General features: G+C 39.5%; 1 protein-coding gene across 1 annotated transcript in view; it reads left to right on the top strand.

Annotated features, from left to right (window-relative positions):
• LOC138043486 (protein SERAC1-like) overlaps nucleotides 1-5,000 on the top strand; it is a 45,168-nt gene that overhangs the window by 25,927 nt on the left and 14,241 nt on the right. The window lies entirely within an intron of this gene.

Here is a 5,000-nt window from a genome sequence, read left to right as displayed (position 1 = left end):
TGAAACACTGCCAAAGAATAAAGCTACTCGAACGACTGAACGAGACGAGTGATCGAATTACAACCAATGCCAGTCAACACCCAGCCGGAAACGGCGTGGGGTCGTGGGGCTAATTAAGTTATTCCCTTTGAATATGAACCATTACATGTATATGTAGTTATAATAACAATAGTGATCAAATTATAACTTAGTGTATACACTGTGGAGAGAACTAGATATTAGTAACTACATCTTATATTTTCATTTATTGCTTGTTACTTTTTGCAGCTCTGTCGTCGCCACTCTTACTTAACTTATCTGTACCTCAGAAGTTCTTGAGTTTTCTTCAAGACTTTGACAGCGAGGAAGTTAGGATACTGGAGGCTCAAATTCTAGCATCACTAGATATTTCTGATGGTAACATAAAATTATCTTTTATTTATCTGTTACTGTATATTCACCATTAAAAATGAAAGGTGCTTAGAATCAATATATTTTTTCGATGAAAGTTAAAAAGATCATGGCTGTTAGACAAAGAACTTAAGCATTAAAATTCACACGAAAAGCCTGGAAAAACCCAGGATTAAACAGGATTCAAACCCACGACCATATGACTGCTTTTCCAACTGAGAGCTAATCAACCCAGCTGGGTGCTAATCAATATTATTAGGTGCAGTTAGACACACCATGGTAAATGCCATTTTACATGATAAATTATACTGTGATACCTCATACTTAAGCTTGGGTTTAGTATACCGTATTAAGTCAGTCCAGCGGTCACACATTACAAAGATTACCGAGGTAAAAACAAATGTAAAATGTAACGCAATTCATGGGCAGGAAATTTAATCACAACTTCATTAGCATCGTTAAATGTCACGGGAAATGGGAAATGTCGGTCACACGCATTAAACGCAGCTTCCCGGGGTAAAAGGGTCATTTACCGTGGTAGAAGTGCCCCGTGTAACCACACCTCAAGTTACATCCCTTAATTATAAGGTGTGAATCAAATGATTTTTACAATACATGAAATACGTAGCCAAGAAATGAAACTTGACCTTTCAATAATGACCACGAGAGTTGGCTTGAGCCTGTGATCCAATCGAAACCCAGTACCTGGTCAGCAGTCAACTGAAAAAAAAGCAGTTGTGAAGGAGGTCGACGTTCGCACGGTCGCACGGTGACCAATACCAATTTTTTTCGCACAGATGGTTTACCATACTTTCTTACCCATGGTGCTCTGCGCGTGTGCCTTAGGGACGCGGAGATTTATCATATGCCTTTTTCGATATATTAAAATTCAGCTTGAAAGAGAGGTGTAGATAACAAAGACAAAGGAAAGTGGATGATATGGAAATATTTTTCATATTCATTCCAACGTGTTTCTATTGTTTTTGTCCTCACTGCCTCACTATCAAGCTGAATATTTAATACTTCGAAAATGACCTATTGGCACAGTCAGGGGTTCGAATCTCATCCACGCCTGAATTTTTCAGGCTTGCCTTACAATGGCTTATAAAGTTGTTCGTCTAACTACAATGATGTTTAACTTTCATTTCATGTTCATTCCGTAGTTCAAATTAATATACGAAATTTCATAATACATGCCAAAAATCATATAATTAATTTTAACCGGCAGGAGTCATTTCGTGCACACTACACACTTTCAATTTTTTGTGATTAAAAATGCTCTCAACCCTTCAACAGTAAAAGTGGATCTCGGTAGAGAGTTTTTTTGCCGTAGGTTATGTTGTTAAGGGAAAAAATACTAATTATTGTCATTTTCAGACTCGATGATCATTATCGTAAATGTTGTACAAAAGGCTAATATTTCTGTTAATTATATCGCTCAGATAGTACCCGCGCTGTGATTGGCTAAATTAGCGGACTATATTCTACAGCACGGCCCTCAAAATTTGAAATTTCGCTTAAACATTCTCTAGCAAGTTTTTCATGTCGTTTCTGTTACAAAAATTTATAAAACTGTTTGAATCTTGCAAGAAACTGTTTCAACCAGCCAAGAAGATTTCCTTTTTTTCGAATTTTGACGTGGCAATCTTTGTGGCAGTTGAACTTGACTTCAACAAGTTTCCTTTCCGCGCGGCTGATTACCTCAGATACGTAACAAACATCTTAAGCCGATGATTCACGGTTCAACATTTGTTGATCAAACAAGTGTTGCAGTTCGTACTGTAAAATTGCAGATTGTCGTTTTTTCCCGTTGATTCATGCGCGCTTGGGCCAAAAATCGAGGGGAAAAAACTCGGTCCGTAATTTTACAGTACGTGCCTCGAACTCGGTTTATAAGAGGTGTATTTTGTTTGGTGTTCATAAGATGATCACGTGTGGGTTTAGCTGAAGTTAAAGTGCTCCCGAGCAAATGAGACCACAAAAATAAGAATAAATAAATGAGCAAGGATTTAATAAATGAATAAAAAACAGCCAGAGGTCAGGCTATTTGCGGGGTACTGAAACCTTCACCAGGCAGAATCTGCTTAACTTCAACGACTGGTGCCAATTGTTTTTATTTTATTTGCTAAACAGAGGGAACAGAGAAGTTGAATGAACTGGTGGAGGTTTGTGATAATAGAGTATTGATTGGTTTGGCCAGAGTACCAGGATTGGACACAAAGCTTCTTGGTGTTCATCGAATCGACTCAGAGGTGAGGCGAGTGAACATCCTAAAGACCATGGTGTTGTTGTGTAAATTCATGCATAATAATAATAATAATAATAATAATAATAATAATAATAATAATAATAATGATGATGATGATGATGATGATGATGATGATGATGATGATAATAACATAAGAATAACAATAACAGTAACAATAATAATAATAATAATAATAATAACTTTATTTAATTGTCAATGGATTGGGCACTAAAGCACTAATTGGAGACACTAATGAAATTAACTCAAATCAAATCAAATATCCGTCTGAACACAATGTCCGGTCAAAGTTTTCAACCGGTGGTAAATTTGTCTGGTACTAGCTATTCTCGGTTTACGGTAGAATGTTTCAAGTTAAGATGCTGATCATTGGAGTTATTAATTAACGTTACTTGAGCAGAAACGAAAGGAACGGGATTCGACCCCTGACCTCAGCATCTTAACTGGATTCTCTCCGCAGTTCAGATATCTGTGGCTTTCATATATTAACTTTCGTCAAGGTAGTATGTTCCTTGAAATATTTCCACAACACTTACACTAAACATGCAACACGTGGCGCGCACACGCAACACGTTCCGCGGAAGCAAAAGTTGTAACCCAAAGGGTAAAAATATGAGTTTGAATGATAGCGACAAAATGAGTAAGCTTTTCTTTCTCTTGCTCTTAAACAAAGGTTGAATTGCCATCACCCGGCTCAATTGAAAATGACCTGAAAGCCTTACTTCTAAAGTTACCTCTTTCTGGCTTGGATCCCTGTACAATATGGTTCACACGAAATGCGATATTAACGGGAACGTCTGCCAGCCAACATCAAAGGGTAAGAATTAAAAGAACTCGCATACGATCACCAGGGCCTCCAAAGGGCCTTTGCTGAACGTTTAGTGAACGCGCTCTACAAAGGGCTTGTGAGCTGTAGTATTTAGGCTTCCTGAAGGCGCTCGCAAACGAGGAAATATTGTTGCGTAAACATTGTTTCCCGAAATGTTTCCTTGGCGCGTAAACGAGGAAACGCTTGCTGAGGAAGCAAAATGTTTCTGAACAAATTCAGAAACATTTTTGCTTGCGCAACAAATGTTTCCGCAACAGCGTTTCCTTGTTTGCGGGTGTCCTAACGTATGACAAACAGCCAATGAGCTATCCATAGTGAGACTTAATAGCCCACGAACTGCTCTGTGACGTCACTGTTTCAGTTGCCGAGAACAATTTGAGACCAGTTAACCGGTTACAATTAAAAAAATCGCGCGGCGCGTTAATCGTGTGTGTTGTTAGCGCTATTTTGCTGAATATTGTCGCTGCGATATCACAATGGTTTCCAATTTGCTCGAAACGTGCTACAAGCAAACATGTGTAATGTGTAAGCCTGACGTAACTTTTACCATTATCGTGCCCTTGCTCATCCTACCCATCAATCACTTGTGGTTTGGAATAAGTCTAAACAGGAGCTCATCAAGTGGAGCCACTATCTCCACACTAATTCTTTGAGTCAACCCTTTTCCGAGGAAATTTATTTTTGGCAACAGATATTTCCCCCGGAAAGTATCATATTTCCCTTTATGCTGAGATAGTCGCGTTTTTATTGGCTTTTACAACAGTGAGCGTGCTGAATCTCCCAAGGGAGATTGGCATTTACAACAGTGGGCGTGCTAAAGCTCCCAAGGGAGGCGTTCTATAAATAAATCTACTCGTTGTGAGATCGAGGCTCTCCTTGATGAGCTCCTCGTCTGGAAGTCCCATCCAAACTGTCTCCTCTTACGTGAATAGAACTTCTGTATGTGTGTTTTCACGGCTGGACTAGAACAAGCACGGAATTGAGGCATTGTTGTCCTCAGAGCCGCTTGAGTGATTCGCCTCGGGAGGCTGAAAGTGAGGACCAGTTGCGTCTCAAAGCCAACTGGTCCTTGTGCGAGAGGGTCTCCAGACCAGACATCGTTGATCCTGCTATCTTTCGACCTGGTCCTTTGAAGGGTCTACAAGCCATGCTTGTTTTTGTCCAAACGAGAGAACATGAAACTGACGTAATAGGATTGAAAGAGTTTTCATCTAAATGATCGTTTTCCCATCCTTCCTGACATAACATCCTTGGTTAATTCTGTTTTTTCTCTTCCTCTCTCTCTTAACTCTAGCCTCTTTTTTGGAGTTTTAGTGGTGACAGTTTGTCGTTTGCACGCACTCTCAGCTCAATGCCAGCCGAGCAGGTGGAATTGTATTACCTCAAAGCTTTGACCAGACACTCAATGGTAAGCACACGAATGTGAGATTCCGTGGGTTGTCAAGGTCAAGTGTTAAAAGAGAGATTAAGCATCAGGTTTACGTCAGATCAGGTTCACTCAAATTTTCGTTTTGC

Source organism: Montipora capricornis, chromosome 3 (genome assembly GCF_036669925.1).
Source record: "Montipora capricornis isolate CH-2021 chromosome 3, ASM3666992v2, whole genome shotgun sequence".
Lineage (NCBI taxonomy): Eukaryota > Metazoa > Cnidaria > Anthozoa > Scleractinia > Acroporidae > Montipora > Montipora capricornis.
This window is presented reverse-complemented; position numbering and strand designations above follow the sequence as displayed.